General features: G+C 42.7%; 1 long non-coding RNA gene and 1 pseudogene across 23 annotated transcripts in view; one reads left to right on the top strand and one right to left on the bottom strand.

Annotated features, from left to right (window-relative positions):
• Positions 1 to 18,736, bottom strand: part of LOC118144843 (uncharacterized) — a 236,035-nt gene that overhangs the window by 183,080 nt on the left and 34,219 nt on the right. The window lies entirely within an intron of this gene.
• LOC100402262 (keratin, type II cytoskeletal 8 pseudogene) lies at positions 61 to 1,599 on the top strand (annotated as a pseudogene).

Genomic DNA, 18,736 nt, shown 5'->3' with positions numbered 1-18,736 from the left:
CTGATGAAGAAAAGAGAGAAGAAATAGAAAATCAAATTGACACAATAAAAAATTATAAAGGCAAGAAGCAGCTTCTCCGCTCCTTCTGGAATCTCTCCCTAGTTCAGCCTGCCTGCCTCCACTCCTGCCTCCACCATGTCCACCAGGGTGACCCATAAGTCCTACAAGGTGTCCACCTCTGGCACCGGGGCCTTCAGCAGCTGCTCCTTAACGAGTGGGCCCAGTGCCCGCTTGAGCTTCTCCCAAGTGAGCAGTAGTGGCTTCCGGGGTGGCCTGGGTGCAGGCTATTTTGGGGCTAGTGGCATAGGCATGGGAGGCATCACCGCTGTCACCATCAACCAGAGCCTGCTGAACCCCATTAAGGTGGATGTGGACCCCAACATCCAGGCCGTGCGTACCCAGGAGAAGGAGCAGATCAAGACCCTCAACAACAAGTTTGCTTCCTTCATCGACAAGGTGCGGTTCCTGGAGCAGCAGAACAAGATGCTGGAGACCAAGTGGAGCCTCCTGCAGCAGCAGAAAATGGCTAGGAGCAACATGAACAACATGTTTGAGAACTACATCAACAACCTGAGGCGGCAGCTGGAGACTCTGGGCCAGGAGAAGCTGAAGCTGGAGGCGGAGCTTGGCAACATGCAGGGGCTGGTGGAGGACTTCAAGAACAAGTATGAGGAAGAGATCCATAAGCGTACAGAGATGGAGAATGAATTTGTCCTCATCAAGAAGGATGTGGATGAAGCTTACATGAACAAGGTAGAGCTGGAGTCTCGCCTGGAAGGACTGACTGACGAGATCAACTTCCTCAGGCAGCTGTATGAAGAGGAGATCCGGGAGCTGCAGTCCCAGATCTCTGACACGTCTGTGGTGCTGTCCATGGACAAAAGCCGCTCTCTGGACATGGATGGCATCATTGCCGAGGTCAAGGCGCAGTACGAGGAGATCGCCAACCGCAGCCGGGCTGAGGCGGAGAGCATATACCAGATCAAGTATGAGGAGTTGCAGATGCTGGCTGGGAAGCACGGGGATGACCTGCGGCGTACGAAGACTGAGATCTCCGAGATGAACCGGAACATAAGCCAGCTCCAGGCTGAGATCGAGGGCCTCAAAGGCCAGAGGGCTTCCCTGGAGGCCTCCATTAGAGATGCTGAGGATCGCGGGGAGCGGGCGCTCAAGGACGCTCATACCAAGCAGCAGGAGCTGGAGACCGCCCTGCAGCGGGCCAAGCAGGACATGGCAAAGCAGCTGCGTGAGTACCAGGAGCTGATGAATGTCAAACTGGCCCTGGACATCGAGATCGCCACCTACCGCAAGCTACTGGAGGGCGAGGAGAGCCGGCTGGAGTCCGGGATGCAGAACATGAGTATCCACACGAAGACCACCAGCGGCTATGCAGGTGGTCTGAGCTCTGCCTATGGGGGCCTCACAAGCCCCGGCCTCAGCTACGGCCTGGGCTCCAGCTTTGGCTCTGTCGCGGGCTCCAGCTCCATCAGCCGCACCAGCTCCACCAAGGCTGTGGTTGTGAAGAAGATTGAGACCCGCAATGGGAGGCTGGTGTCCGAGTCCTCTGACGTCCTGCCCAAGTGAACAGCTGCAACAGCCCCTCCCAGCCTGCCCCTCCCAGCCTGCCCCTCCTGAGGCTGCCCCAGAGCCCAGGAGGGAGGTTGCTGTGCAGGGGAGCGCAGGGAACAGGACCCACCTGACGCTCAGCCCTAGCCCTCAGCCCACCGGCGGGGAGTTTACTGCCTGGGGACCCGCCTTGCCCATGCCTCCAGTTGCAAAACAATTCAATTGCTTTTTTTTTTTTTTTTTTTGGTCCAAAATAAAATCTCAGCTAGCTCGGAAAAAAAAAAAAAAAAAAATTATAAAGGGGATATCACCACTGACCCCACAGAAATACAAACAACTGTCAGAGAATATTATAAACACTTCTATACAAATACACTAGAAAATCTAGAAGAAATAGATAAAGTCCTGGACACATACACTCTCCCAAGACTAAGCCAGGAAGAAGTAAAATCCCTGAATTGCCCAATAACAAGCTCTGAAATTGAGGCAGTAGTAAATAGCCTACCAACCAAAAAAAGACCAGGACCAGATGGGTTTACAGCTGAATTCTACCAGTAGTTTCACAAGGAATGATACCAGCTCCTCTCAACAAAGAGGAAACTCCTCTCAAAAAAGAAAACTTCAGGCCAAGATCCCTGATGAACATCAATGTGAAAATCCTCAATAAAATACTGGCAAACCAAATCCAACAGCACATCAAAAAGCTTATCCACCACGACCAAGTTGGCTTCATCCCTGGAATTCAAGACTGGTTCAAAATACGCAAATCAATAAACTTAATTCATCACATAAACAGAACTAAAGACAAAAACCACATGATTACCTCAATAAACACAAAAAAGGCCTCCTTCATGTTAAGAACTCTCAATAAACTAGGTAATATGATATATTTCAAAATAATAACAGCCATTTACAACAAACCCACAGCCAATATTATACTGAATGGGCAAAAGTTGGAATCATTCCCCTTGAAAACTGGCACAAGACAAGGATGCCCTCTCTCACCACTCCCATTCAACAGAGTATTGGAAGTTCATGCCAGGGCAATCAGGCAAGAGAAAGAAATAAAGGGCATTCAGATAGGAATACAGGAAGCCAAACTGTCCCTGTTTGCAGATGACATTATCCTATATCTAGTAAATCCCATAGTCTCAGCCCAAAATCTCCTTAAGCTGATACACAACTTCAGCAATGTCTCAGCATACAAAATCAATAAGCATTCAAATCATAAGCATTCCTATACACCAATAACAGACAGAGAGCCAAATAATGAATGAACTTCCATTCACAATTGCTACAAAAAGAATTAAATACCTAAGAATGTGGCTAACAAAGGATGTAAAGGATCTCTTTAAGGAGAACTATAAAACACTGCTCAAGGAAATAAGAAAGGACACAAACAAATGGAAAAAAAATTCTATGCTCATGGATAGGAAGAATCAATATCATGAAAATGGCTATATGGCTCAAAGTAATTTATAGATTCAATGCTATTCCCATTAAATTACCCACTGACATTCTTCAAAGAATGAGAAAAAGACTACTTTAAAATTCATATGGAACCAAAAAAGAGCCCAGAGAGCCAAGACAATCCTAAGCAAAAAGAACAAAGCTGGAGGCATCACCCTACCAGACTTCAAACTATATGACAAAGCTATAGTAACCAAACAGCATGGTACTGGTACCAAAGCAGACACATGGGCAAATGTAACAGAACAAAGATCTCAGAAATAAGACCACACATCTACGTCCATCTGATCTTCAACAAACCTGACAAAGATAAGCAATAAGGAAAGAATTCCCTACTTAATAAATGGTGCTGAGACAACTGGCTAGCCATATGCAGAAAATTGAAACTGGACCCCATCCTTACACCTTATACAAAAATTAACTCAAGATGGATTAAAGACTTAAATGTAAAACCAAAACTATAAAAATACTAGAAGAAAATCTAGGCAATACCATTAAGGACATAGGCATGGGCAAAGATTTCATGACAAAAACATCAAAAACAATTGCAACAAAAAGAAAAATTGACAAATGGGACCTAATTAAACTAAAGAGCTTCTGCAAAGCAAAAGAAACTATCAACAGAGTGAACAGATAAGCTATGAAATGGGAGAACATTTCTGCAATCTATCCATCTGGCAAAGATCTAATATCCGGAATCTATACAGATCTTAAATAAATGTACAAGAAAAAAACAACTCCATCAAAAAGTGGGCTAAGGATATGAACAGATATTTCTCAAAAGAAGACATTTATGCAGCCAAAAAAACAAAATTTTTTTTAAAAAGTCAAACATCACTGATCATTAGAGAAATGCAAATCAAAACCACAATGAGATACCATCTCATGTTAGTCAGAATGGCAATTGTTAAAAAGTCAAAAACAGATGTTGGTGAGGCTGTGGAGAAAGAGAAACACTTTTACACTGCTGGTGGAAATATAAATTAGTTCAATCACATGGAAGACAGTATGGCAATTCCTCTAGGATCTAGAACCAGAAATACAATTTGACCCAGCAATCCCATTACTGAGTATATATTCAGAGGAATATAAATCATTCTGTTACAGTGATACATGCAGGTGTGTGTTCGCTGCAGCACCCTTCACCATAGAAAAGACATGGAATCAGCTCAAATGCCCATCAATGATAGACTGGATAAAGAAAACAGAGTACATATACACCACAGAATACTATGCACCATAGAAAGGAACAAGATCGTGCCCTTTGCAGGGACATGGATGAAGCTGGAAGCCATTATCCTCAGCAAACTAACACAGGAATGGAAAGCCAAACACCACATGTTCTCACTTATAAGTGGGAGCTGAACAATGAGAACACATGGACACAGGGAGGGGAACAATACACACCAGGGACTGTCAGGAGGGTGGAAGGAGAGAGAGCATCAGGATAAATAGCTAATGCTTGCAGGGCTTAATACCTAAGTGATGGGTTAATAGGTGCAACAAACCACCATGGTACATGTTTCCTATGTAATGAACATTAATGTCCTGCACATGTATCATGGAATTGAAAATAAAATTTAAAATAATAAACTAAATAAAAACATTGAATTAAGTGAAAAAAAGAAAAGAAAAGATGTTCAACATCATTCATTGTTAGGGAAATGCAAACCAAAATCACAATGAAATACCATTTTCCACCTACTAAAATGACTATTGCCAAAAACATGGAAAGTAAGTGTTGGCAAGTATGCGAAAAAATTGAAATTCTCATGCATTGCTGTGGGAACATAAAATGGTGTGGCTCCTGTGGGAAACAGTTTGATAGTTCCTCAAGAAACTAAAGAGAGAATTAGCACATGACTTGCAGTTTTACTCCTAGGTACACATGTACTCAAAGGAATTGAAAGCAGGGACTCAAATAGATACTTGTATGAGAATGTTCATTGCAACATTATTCACAATAGGCAAAAATGGAACAACTCAGGTGTTCATTAACAGGTGAGTGGATAAACAAAATGTGTAATACATATAGAATGGAATATTATTCAGCCATAAAAAGGAATGAAGTTGTGATTCATATTACAACATGGATGAACTTTGAAACATTATGCTAAGTAAAAGAAGGCAGACACAAAAGGACAAATGATTGTACAATTCCACTTATATGAGACACTTAAAAAATTTCATAGAGACAGAAAGTAGAATACATGTTATCAGGAGCTAGAGAGACGGGGATGTGAGGAATTATGAGTTTAATGGTTACAGAGTTTCTGCTTGGGGTGAGGGAAAGGTTTTAGAAATAGTGGTGATGGTTGTACAACAATGTGAATATAATTAACGCTACTGAACTGTACATTTAAAATAGTTAAAATAGAAAATTTTGCTATACATATTCTACCGCCATTTTAAAAAATTAATGTAATACATCAAAACCACTGAATTGTACATTTTAGATGGGTAAATGATATGCTATGTGAATTGTATCTTAATAATTTTTTAAGAAAAAAAGAAAATTTCCATCTGTTTGGAAATTGAGCAACACAAATCTGAAATGAGAAGGCCAGAACAGATGCTCTCTAGGGTCCCTTCAATAACTGATGGTCTCCATTTCTGAAAGCCTTATCTGCCAAGTTCCTACTTCACGTTGAGCAGTGCGGTCTTTATGGCAATCTTTTCCCTGCAGTTTCTGAAGCCAACAGGATTGTTGGCCTTTGCCTCATTCTTTCTAAGACAGAGAGAAAGAAATTCTTTGGGCAGAGTGAAACAAGCTCCTACTTGCTCTCCTTCCTCCCTTTGCCACCCAAGTTTCTGCAGAAGACATTCATGTTCCCCAATAACCATTTTTCCCATCTTGGAGATTGTGTCACATCACCAGGGAAATATCCACAGACCTTCCAACTTCCTGGGAGGCTCTGTGAGCCCAGTGACAGTAGCCATTCCATTTCTGAGGCTGCTCACAGGAAGGGAAGCAGCAGCAACCTGGAAAGTGATGCCTGAACTATATACAGACTCCTCAAAAGATCCCATAGAGACCGAGAGACCAGCAGGGTAGGGACATCCTTCTGCCCTGAACTTCTGAGTTGGGCCACTTATGGCTATCTTGTATGGGCTCCTGACACTAGCTAAAAGTCACATACAGCTGGCATCCCTTATTGGAGGGGTAAGTAGGGTCTGACACAGATCAACTCCCAAACTGACAGAGGCTCTCTTCAGTCACTCTATCCAGCCTTATATTTTCTGGAACAGATTGAATAATCCTTTACATTATGGTAAACATGACTGAAACATTTGACAGGCATCCAAACTTCATTTATTCAGCATACCTTTATTAAGCTCCTACTACATACCAAATACTCTGCTTGACACTGTGGTTACCAAGAGGGATCATAAGGATTCATAGCTAAGAGAAATAAGCTTTAAGGTGTAAAGGAACATGTGTTCAGGGGTATCCACTGGGGCTATCCTAAAGATGGGTCTGAAGCCCAGTATTTTCCTGAAATTAGAGCCTGGGCTATGGCCAGTCCTGGAGCCTAGAGGGGCTCAGATCATACAGCTCCACAGTGAAAACCAAGGAGTGGCCTTCTCCCAACATTGCCCCAGTACCCAGGGTCCCGGCATCCTAAAACATAGTATGCAAACATTTTTGGAGATCTCATTAAAGCAGATATGTGGGTATGAGGGAACACGTACTTGGTAACAACAGGCAAAGACACTATTACCCATACACTCACGTTATTGGCATGTGACAGAGACCCCCTAGTCCAACGGCTATGCTGAAGCCTGGAGAGGGCTCACATGTCACTCTCAGGTGACATTGTACTTGCATTTTCAGAAATTGGCAAAATGAATGGGAGATGTGGGTCCTGTGGGAGAATGAAGAAGGCTGGCCCTTCGAGGAATGGCTATAGGGACAGTGTGAAGAGAGGGTACAGACAAGTCCAGGTGGCCTGGTTGGGGTAGGTAGGAGTTACTTGCAGCCTCTAGAAGATCTGCTGGGCCAGCCCCAGGCTTCCCTAAAGTAGCTTCAATGTCTGCTGGCACTTGGGCTACCGACCCCATGCAGCACCCTTTCATGGTTCTTCACCTGAGCCTCTGCTCCTCCAAGCCTCAGTGTACCTGTGCTCTGACCTCTGAGAAGGGGGCCTGCACAGATGAGGGTCAGGCTGATCTCCTCAGTTCTGCGGCCAGGCTGCCCTTCTGGCCACACCAAGCTGACGTGTGGCCCTGCTTCCCTGGGTAGGTGGCTGGCAGCCAGCTGAGAGCAAGCCCCAAGGCATCTCCAAGCAGGAGAGGTCACTCAGGCTGGGCACAGTGGCTCATGACCATCCAGTCAAGTAAGTTCTCAGTAAATTTTCCTTGACTCAAACACCCTCAGGTCCCAAATTCCCCAGCTTAGCCCCTTCCAAGGTTAGGAAATCTGTGCTCATTAATGCAAGAGCCATGAACCCCTTGGAAGAAAACCTCAGAACCTCAGGACAATGGGAGAAAGTGCTGACAGGCAACCTTGATGCAGCAGATAGAAGATGGTACATATCATTGATAGCTACACAGCCCATGCCTTAGAGACAGCATATGGATGTCTGCTGAGTCTCCCTCAAGGAGACTATCATTACCATCTTACATGAAGCTGGTATGATGTCATACCAAAGGGAGTGTAGGAGTGTGCCTCTAAGGCCCACCCCAGAAATCACACCACGGCTTGGAACACCTATAGGATCACCTCCCTTGGTGTTAGGCTGAAGCAGTCCTTGAGGCAAGGATTCAATTACAAGTACCTTATTAGAGATAACCTCAGGCAACATGGATAGGGCCACAGGGAAATAGGAAGGGAAAAGGGACAGGGAGGGGAAAGAAGTCAATAAGGGTCTTATTATTAAGCAAGTTACTGTAGACAACTGAAGCTCAAAGTTTGCTAACCTAGGGGTTAATTGGTTAGTTGGTTGGGGGCTGCTTCTAAGGGCAATAACTCTAAGGTGCTTCCAGATTGCTATATGTGTGGGCAGAGGGTGTTCTCATGGCCAGAAAGAAGCTCCAGGGCAGAGTCACAGGTATTTTGCAGTAGGCAGCCTTCAGGCATGTACAGTGAGCATGGGGTGTGAGCAGGATGCCTGCACTGTGCTCCCCTTGCTGTGTGTGCTCCCATCTCACTGTGCAGCCTTGAATTGTTGAGCCAGCATCCCAGGATATGCGATGAGGCAAGAAAAGCAAAAGCCTGGAATACAGTCACAAGCCTCTGGTACCTGGACAGTGTTTCACTTCCTGTGAATTAACTAATTCACATCCCAGTTTACCTTGTGAGTTTGATGATTAGATTAGGTTATCCAGAACTCAATGAATAGTGACTATTTATTAGCTGCTTAGCTATTTGAGGCTTTCAACACATATTGTGGTAAATCATCAGAACACCTGAAAAGACAGTTTTGTTATTTCTAATTTAGAGATAGAAAAATTGAGAGTAAGAAATTAAATGACCTAGCCAAGCTCCCATAGCTACTAAGAGGAATACTCAGAATTCAAGTGTATGTGAAATAGGGATCTTTGTGAAATTCATACATTGTGCTCTACTACCTCCTTGGCTCCTGGGTATTCTGATGAATCAAACCTCTGAACCTGCAAAGATGAGGTGATACTCTGGACCCACAGGACCCAGGTTGCAGATATCCTGTGAGAGATAGCCAGCAGTCAGCCCCAATTGCTCATACCTGCTTTCTGCTCATTCTCATCCTACTAAAAAAATTCCCACTAGGTCCTCAGTAATTCCCCCAAACTCACCAGTCCTCAGTCTCAACAACACCCACTTCTCTGCATTAAAGAAAACAGCATTCTAACACTTGTTAAAACAATAAAGAACACTTTATTCAGGACTACTGTGATAGGGGTATTGCAATAGGATGAGAGATCTGGTTCAACTTCAAATTCAAGGACAAGTGGGAATGTCAGGAGCAGAGTGAGAAGATTAGTGGATATGGAAAGTTGCTAAGAGAAGACATCAAGGGTAGGAGATTCTTGTAAAATCAACTTAATAGGATTCTTGCTAAACACAGACTAAGGTGATCAGATATCAAGCCTGGGGTATTCTCCCTAAACTAACTTGGCAGGATTCTTACTAAAACTGGACCAGGCAAGGACAGACACAGAAACAGAAGCCCAAGATGAAGGCCTAGACGAGAAGAGGCTCACAGGTGCCTTACTAAAGTCTAGTGAAAGAAAGAGTCTTTGTCACTTGCCACAGTGGTCCAGATAACACTTATGAAGCCAGACACTGGGACTTGGTGTTCTGAGTCCTCAAAATACCCTGGAAGGCAGGGACCAGGATCATCATATTTGCTTCACCAATGAAGAAACAACAAGTTAAGTATCTTGGCCAAAGTCAGACTGCCAGCCAATAACAGAGCTGGGATTTGAACCCAGAAACTCTGGCGTCAAACCCATAGCTTTACCCACCACATGACAAAGCTTCTCATCTTGTTGATTCTTTAGTGGATTTCATGCTTAATTAACCTTCCCACCACCAATTTGGGATAAAGAGACCCAAAGAAATGGGACTATCATATAATCCTGCTTTACAACAGACCATCCTTCACATCTTCGCAAGTTACTTTGGGGCCTCAAAGATAAGCCATTGTAATGGGTGATTCATAATGTGATTTGACCAACAAAAACATTGGTATACAAAAAAGGAAACTGAAGCAGATTTCTGCATTCGTTTCTATTTTTGTTGTGTTCTGCTTTTGTTTAATAATAAGGGGGAGGAGACTGAGCTTGAGCACTGATCTGCAGCAAGAATTTTTTATTACCAGTGGCTGAAAAACAAAATGGTTTTAATTTCTTCCAGTTTCATTTCAGTTTTGCCAATGGACATCTGTGCTTGTGGTCTTGGAAGCCGTAATACATGGCTAATAATTTCCAATAATTTTCTTTTGATAATTCCTCTGACAGTATGAAGAAAAGGGCCTAAACATGGATTAAGATCACATGACAACATTTTCCCAAATCTCTGTGGCAAACTGCTACTTTTCTTTTTCTACCAAGATAATAGGAGGAAAAAAGCAATTTATCAGAGCAGAAAGCAGCAGACTAGGTTCAGGGAACTGGGGTTCTCCTCCTGGCTCTACTACCCACTATCCAGCTGTGTGGCTTGAGGCAGGGGACATCATCACTCTGGGTTTCTGTTTCCACATTGGGAAATGAGATGCTTAGACTACGTGATCCCCAAAGTCCCTACCAGCTCTGAAATTTCCAGAGTCTCTGATAGAACATGGTGCCAAATGACCTTCATAGTGTTGTCATCTTAGCTTTGGATATACTTTGAGTTAACCTGGCTCACTGACTAACATAGGGAAGGAAATCCACAGTTAATTCTGCACATATGTGAGAACTTAAAAAAAAAAAAGCAACAGTTTACATCAGGACTCTCAAATGACAGGTGGCATAAGTGAGGGCATCAGGCTGAGCAAGGAAACACTAGGGAACAGTGGGGACATGGCTGAACTGAGAGCTCACAATGTCTCTGAAGGCAACAGCTGCTCCTTAGCACCATCCAGTGGCTTCCAATGTGGCATTGCAGGCCCAGTGCAACCAGAGACTGATTTTTGAAGCAAAAACAGAAATCTAGATTTTTATGTGCGGTTTTCCAATTTTTAAAACACTGCTGGAGCCAAGAAAACATATTCAGGAGCCCTAGTTAGCAAATCTTGAGTCACATGCACTGGGTGTCTGCATCATTCTCTTTTCTCCAGGAGCATCTTGTACTTCCTCTGTTCATTTCTGTTTACTCATCTGTCTCCCTCCTGGACCCAGAGCATTTTGAGGGTCGTGGGTTCTATGCCTGTCTTGAGTAGCAGATTATTGGCAGTCAATTAAATGAAGGAATTTTACTATTTACAACGAACACTTCACTGTATTAGTGTGCTCAGGCTGCCATAAAAAATGCCATGGTTTAAACAACAGAAATTTACTTCTCACAGTTCTGGAGGCTGGAACGTCCAAGATCAAGGTCCAACAGGGCTTAGTTTCTGGTGAGGGCTCTATTCCTGGTTTACAGAGGGCTTCCTTCTCACTGCATCTTCACACTGGTGTGTGCACACAGGGAGAGAGCTCTGTTGTCTCTTCTCGCAAGGACACTAACCCTAATGGATCAGGATCAGGGTCCAACCTTATGACCTCATTTAACTTTAATTACCTGCTCAGAGACTCCATCTCCAAATGCAGCTACACCGAGGCCCATGGCTTCAATATATGAAGTTGAGGAGGACACAAACATTCAGTTTATAATACCCACTCAATGCCAACTCACAAGAATTTACCAAAAGCATGGGGGAGGGAAAGGCCAAGAACTTATGTCTAGAGGTCAAGAGAGATGGGAGATGCAGGGCCTCTCAAGCCCAGGCTTGCCCCAGCCTTTCTCCTAAAGAGACAGCCCCCACTTCTCACCTTGATGATGCTTCTTGCTCCTCTATTGCCCACTAAGCTGAGCAATGGGTCTTACCAGGACCAAGACCCTGATATTTCCGACAACCTGATACACACACAAAACCATCCGGGCCACCCCTAGCATCAACAGGCATCATCTCCCTTCCTTGCAACAGGCCCAGGTAGGTGAAGTAATGGGTTCATGGTCAAATGTGTGGTGAGTGGCAGAGCCCAGATTCAAACTCCTGCCCCACCCCCCGAGCATCACTGCCTTCCTCCCACCAACTTCTCCATCAGGTGCCCTGTCCCCAGTCTAGAACTTTCCGATGCTAGGAGTCAGTACCTGAAGCCCAAACTAACTGATACCTCGAAGGAATCATTCCTCACATTTCCCAGTCCCCTGTAGGAAGTGATTGATGAGGAGTGGCTTCTGGGCTCCCAGAAATGACCCCTCACTCAGAAATGGTTTTCTACCACTCTGTTGTCCAATGCTTGAAATTCCATTTTTTGATTCCTAACTTAAACCGTGGTGATGAAGCCTGGTTACTATCAGAATCATTCAGGAAGCTTTTTAAAATTTTTTTTATATCATGAAAAACTCACTGGTTTTCCATCTATATATATTTATTCTAAAATTTTAAACTATATGTAAAGAGAAAAGGAAGAAAAAACTCACCTGAAATTCTACCCTGAGATTACCATTATTGATATATTAATGACCTAAATTCATGCATTTCATTATGAATATGTATTTTAGATATTTATATATACATATATGTGTGTGTGTTTGTTTTATATATATACAGCATCCACAGGCATCGTCTCCCTTCCTTGCAACAGGCCCAAGCAGGTGAAGTAATGGGTTCAAGGTCACATGGGTATATATGAATATATTTATATATATATATAGCTTTTATGACTTCTTATCACACAAGCTGGTTTTTTTTCATTGTTACCTCTTTAAATACAGTATTGGCAGGGACACTACCCTGGTTGCTGTCTTCTTCCTCCTCCGTTTCCTTTCACCCATACAACTTGGTGCAGATCACCAGTGTTAACAACCTTCTTACATTTACCAATTATACATAAATATATAGACAGATATAGACTAATGATGATGATGATGATAGAAGTTTAAAAAGACAACAGCAACTACCCTTTGATTTATCATTTTTTAAAAAGAAATAATATACGTTTCTCTGGATCCTGATTTTCTTACTTAAAAATATCTCATGGGAATACTTTTTAGTCACCTTTTTAAAAATTAAAATATTCCATAATAGTGATCATTACAATTCACTACAATATTCCCCTTCTGATGGGAACTTTAGGTTCTATTTTTGTCACTATGCATAATGTTGCAATAACTATCTGAGAACATATTTATCCATACACACTGCTTTTATTCCATCAGAGAGATTCCCTGGAATGGAATTACCAGATTGAAAGGATGTGCATTTTTAATTTTAATTGCTAATGCCAGATGGCTTTCCAAAACATGGTAGCAATCTCCATTTCTACCAATAGTGCGTAAGTGAACTCTCTCCTGCCTCCCACCAGTAGTAGGTGTTATCATCCTTCAACTTCTGTCAACCTGACAGGTGGAAAGTGATAGGCCATTGTTACTTTTTTTGCATTTTCCTACCAGTGAACTTGAGGATCTTTTAATGTTCATTCGTCATTTGAATTTGTGCTTCTATGAAAGGCCTGCCCTTATTCTTTGCCCATTTTCAATTGAATTATTTGCCTTTTTGTTATCAGTTTGTAAGATGTTAACTTTTGGGGGGTAGCAACTGGCTAGCAGTTGACCTAAACTGTTTCTTTGTCCTTGTAGGAGAAGCCAGACCACGTGTCCCAGCCTTTCGTGTGCTTGTGTATATCCATAGTATCAGTTCCAGTCAGTGAAGCATGGGTGGAAGTAGAGTATTACCCTTCCAGGCCTGGCTCACAAAACTACCCATCTGTGAGCCTACCTACTAATTTCCCTTCCACAAGGACCTTAGAAGCCACATGTTAAAGATGGCGGTGTACACAATAGAAGGAGCCCAGGTTCCTAAATCTCTGCCTGGAGGAGAGCTGTCTGCCAAACAGGATCACCCATCATGGACTTGATATGAGTGAGAAATTCAATTCTACTGTGCTAAGCCATAGAGTATAACGGGTTTTTATGTACAACAGAGCCACTCTAAATAACACATCCACCACCTGCCATATGTGTTACAACTGTTTCTGCCAAACTTATCATTTGTGTAATGACTGTGCTTGCAGTAAAATTTAAATTGTAAAATGTTTATATTTTCTTGTATGCCTGCATTTTATAGCCTCTATATTTTCTATCTAAAATGGTTTCTTGGAAGCTTTTTACAGGTACAGATTCTTCACCCTAGAAAACTCTGCTGCAAGCGATCTGGAGTGGAGCCAGGAAATCTCAATCTTCTTAAAGCTCCCTGGAGTTTTCTGCTGCATCCCAGGATTGGAGAGTATTGCTTAGGATATTAAAGTGGCAGCCCCTGCCACAATGGAAGTAACTCTGGGGGTAACCTAACCTGCTTCCTAAAAGTAGATTCCTAGCAACACCTGGAAAGAGTGTAAACTAAAGCTGGGTTAGCCCAACATCATAGGAGGTTCTGAGCCCAAACTGAGGTTGTCCACTTCCTCAGGCATGCCCTGGGGTAAGCAATTTAATTTCTCTAGACTTCCTTTCCCCTCTCCTACAAAATGGAAGTGATAATAATTCCTACCTTGTGATAGGAATACCTACTTAGTTTTCACGGTCAAGGCAAAGATAAAGATATGTGTAGAAATATTTCAGCCTAAACCTGGCACATGGGACTGGCCCAAGAAATTAACTCAAGGCTAATAACATAACTTTGAACTATTTAACTAAATATTACCTACATATATATTAAACTAAATATTAACCAAAATACAACCCTGCTCAATTTACAATTTTGCCTGTGATAGTTCTGCTGGACACCATCAGGCACTAAGCCCTTTCAGTTCAAAATGCAAATTATAGACATTCATTATGTGAGATATATAGATACAGATACAGATAGATACATTTAAAGAGCAGGTAGCTTTACAAGCATAGAATAATTCTAGAGCATCCCTCAAAGCTTGCTTAGTTACACATGTCATGTATTAACATTTCTGTGCATGCATGTGTGAGGTGTGGTGTGTTGGTGTGTGTGCACATGTGTGTGCCTATGTCTAAATGCATCAGGTTAAGTGTAAGGCCTATGGGCTCTTCAGAAAAGGTTTGGATGCAGTAACAGTGACTCATAAATTACTGCTCAGGGTGATTCCTGACTAATCCACAGAAAAGCAACTGCCAACATTAATTTAGGAAAATGAAATTTATTCAGGGACTACCATGTGCCAGACACTGCGTTAAGAGTATATTTGCTCTCTCATTCAGTCTTTAAATAAGCCCATAAAATTGTTTGATACTATTCCCAGTAATGTCTTGTTCCTACAAGATGAGGAAACTGAGGCTCAGAGAGGCTAAGCTGCCCATAGTTACAAAGTTGTGAAAGGGTGAAGGCGGAATGTGCCTCTAGGTATACAGTTTCATTAGAGATGATGAAAATGTTCTAAAATTAGTTTACGGTGATGCTTGTGCAATGTGGGCATACAAAAAAACCACTGACTTACACACTTTAAACAGGTGAACTTTATGGTATGGAAATAATGCCAATAAAGCTGCTTTAAAAAACAAAAGTGCATCCAGGTCTGGCTGACTCTACAACCAGACTTGAATGAAATGCTTCTTATTTAATGAGTGCTTTCATGCAAATGTGTTCATGTCCGGCCCCTCTTCTGCTCCCACCACCGCCCCATGGCTGTGGAAATCCCTCTGCCTCCTAAGGGGAGGAGTGAGATGGATAAACAAAGCCAAAACTCTTGTATGGCCTCCAGGCCAAATGGTCAGCAAGCGTGAGGTGGTCATCAGTGTCAGGAATCTCAGTAACATGTGGAAGCAGGTGTCCTTCCATGCATACCAAACCTCTGCAAAAACCTCATCAGCCATTTGCAATCTGAGCTGTCTAGCCTTGTTTAAAATCCAGACCTGTTCTCATGGATCCCACTGGAACCACTCAGTAACTCACCTTTGCCTTTAGGTTTACATGTGGAGCCTTTAGCACAAACCCCAAATCCCTCAAGACCCAGGGCCCCTCCACTGCCACACCATACCCTATGCTCTGGCCACTTTGAAGACTGCACTGTCCCCTGCCTACCGACACTCAAGTCTTTATGCTCTGGTCTACATTGCTCCTTGTCTTCCTGGGAGGATCCTACTCAGCAGGAGATTTGATATGAACATGTTTTGTGTGGCTCCCTTCTCTCCTCTCCCCACAGTCCCACATCCTAGTCTTCCATTTACATTGTCTTCATAGACCTATCTCAGCATCTTTCACACTGCATTGTCACCATTTGCTTCTTGCCATCTTCTCTCTCCTCCACACTCCTGTCAATACTGGTCCACACAGACTATTGACCACTTGCCACTCCACTTAAACAGTGCAAAGGCACTGTTATGGCTTGAATTATGCCCCCCAAAAAGATATATTGAAGTCCTAACCTCATGTCCTTGTGAATATGATCTTAATTGGAAATAGGGTCTTTGTAGTCATAATAACAGAAGATGAAATCATACTCATTAGGGTGCGACCTAAATCTAACTGTACCAATGTCCTTATAAGAAAGGAGAAGACACCAACACACAGGGAGAACACCATGCAGTGAAAGAGACTGAGAGCGAAGTGACGCAGCTGCAAGCCAAGGACTACCAAAGATTCCCAGCAGCCAGGAGAAGCCAGGAAGAGGTGAAGAAGAGTCTTCCCCTAGAGCCTTCAGTGGGAGCACGGCCCTGCAGATACTTTGGTTTCAAGCTTCTAGCCTCCAGAACTGTGAGAGAATAAACTTCTATTGTTTGAAGTCACTCTGTTTGTAGTACTTTGTCACAGCAGGCGTAGCAAACTAATACAAATACTTTATGCCCATTAAGACCAAATCTGATTTCATGATCTTATCATCAAAAAAAAAGCCTCTTCCCTGATTTTAGCACTACCTCCATCCTGTTACACCAGCCAGAAACCCACAGCAGTGCAGGCAACTTCCTCTCCCTCCTATACGCACTTCCAGTTCATTACTTTAGAAGGCATTACTGTGTCTTCTAAATATTTCACCAACCTGCCTGCTTCTGTCCAGCTCCCACCTACCAACCTAGTTTATCATCTCTCACCTGGACTGCTGGCCTCTCCACACACATTCTTGCCCCACCAATTTTTCTCCACATGGCAGCCACAATGACATTGTTTAAAATGAAGTCTCATCATGGTTTCTCATCCCCCTTCAAAATACTTCCTGGCTTTCCATTGCTCTTAGGAAAAAGATAAAACTCATTTCTTCAGCCACGGTGAGCACCACCCTCTCTCTCACTCTGAGATCCAGATACCCTTTGACCTTTTTAGAGTTCTTTCAATTTGCCACACTCCCTCCCTCCTACCATAAAACCTTGTACCAACCATTTCTTTGTCAAAAGGCTTTTATACCATTCCAGGCTTCCAAATAGTTACCTCCTGATCTTCCTTAAGATACAGCTTGGCCATCACTTCTTCTGAAAAGCTTTCTCTGACCTGGTCAGGTAATTCTGCCTAACTGTTGCTCCCCTTGACACCTCTTCAATGGTATCAGTGAAGGGTACTCAGTCAAGATTAGATTTGGCTGCATTTAATAGAAACATACCTACAGTGGCTTAAACAGAAAGAAGTGTATATTCCTCTCACATAACCAGAAGTCCAGAGGTAGGAAACCCAGGCCAGGCTCCTTCTTATGTCCTGTTCCACTATTGTAACAGAAGGCTTCCAGAATCACTTATGGCTCAATGCCTGTAGAAATCCCAACCATCACATTAGTATTCTAAGCACCAGGAAAGATCAGCCAAAAGGATGTCCTCCTCACCTTTAAAAAGACACTTCAGTTGTTCCATTCCTCTGGCTCATTGCCAAAGCTTAGTCACATGGCCGCACCTAGCTGCAAGGGATGCTGAGAATGTGTCTTTCACTCAAATAACAATGAAAAAGTAGGATTGTGCTACCAGGAAAATGAAAGTGAATAGATAAGGCAATTATTATTGTGATCATATATTATTTGAGTGATTTGAGGATTAATGTCTATTTTTCCAACTAAACAATAAGAAATATATAGGCAAAACCAATGTATATTTTTGCTCACAATTATACGCACAGGTCTTAATGAATATATGTTGGGTATATTTGACAGAGTAGTCAAATTACTCCTCTGTTTCCCCATCTGATAAATGAACATAATAATAGCACCTGTCTCAGAGAGTGTTGTGAAAATTAAATTAAATAATATATGCTGGCCAGGCATGATGGCTCATGCCTGTAATCCCAGCACTATGGGAGGCTGAGGCAGGAGGATAACTTGAGGCCAGGAGTTTGAGACCAGGCTGGCCAACACAATGAAACCCTGTCTCTACAAAAAAAAAACAAACAAATACAAAAATTAACCAGGCATGGTGATACACACCTGTAGTCCCACCTACTCGGGAGGCTGAGGCAGGAGAATTGCTTGAACCCAGGAGGTGGAGGTTGCAGTGAGCTGAGATCACAATTCTGCACTTCAGCTTGGGTGACAGAGCGAGGCCCTATTTCCAAAATAAATATATTCATATGCAAGATACTTCACATAAAACCCAGAATCTGGCAAACATTCTATAAATGTCAAATATTATTATTAATCCCCACTGAGTTGAACTCTTTGGAGGCAGATTCTGATTCACTGGCATCTAGGTGCTTACTAAAGGTTGTTGAATGAATAAGTGAATTAATGAATGAAGTAAACTGGGAAGGATTATAATCATATATATTTTATAAGTGAGAAAAATGAAACTGAGTCCATTAATACGTGAGATTAGTGCTGATTCTGGTTCCACCACATATTTAAATATGAGAAATTTTAGAACCAAGAAAATAAACTTCAAAACCAATGAACAGATTCTGGAAAGTTGGCAACAGCAGTGGCAGGCTGGCAGGCTGCAGATCTTCATGAACCCTTAGATAAAAATAGAGCAAATAGATAACAAAACTAAAACCTATAAACAACATTTCCAACAAAACTAAGTGTCAAGAGGTCCCTAGGAAGCCCAAAACACAAGCAGATGAAACAAGCCACCAACAACCACAGATCTGTGAGTTATGGATGTGTGCAGAGAGGAAGCAGAGGGCAGCATCGGGGCTTCTGATGGACCTGAGAG

Source organism: Callithrix jacchus, chromosome 8 (assembly GCF_049354715.1).
Source record: "Callithrix jacchus isolate 240 chromosome 8, calJac240_pri, whole genome shotgun sequence".
NCBI lineage: Eukaryota > Metazoa > Chordata > Mammalia > Primates > Cebidae > Callithrix > Callithrix jacchus.
The sequence above is the reverse complement of the archived record's forward strand: the minus strand, read 5'-3'. Positions and strand labels throughout refer to the sequence as shown.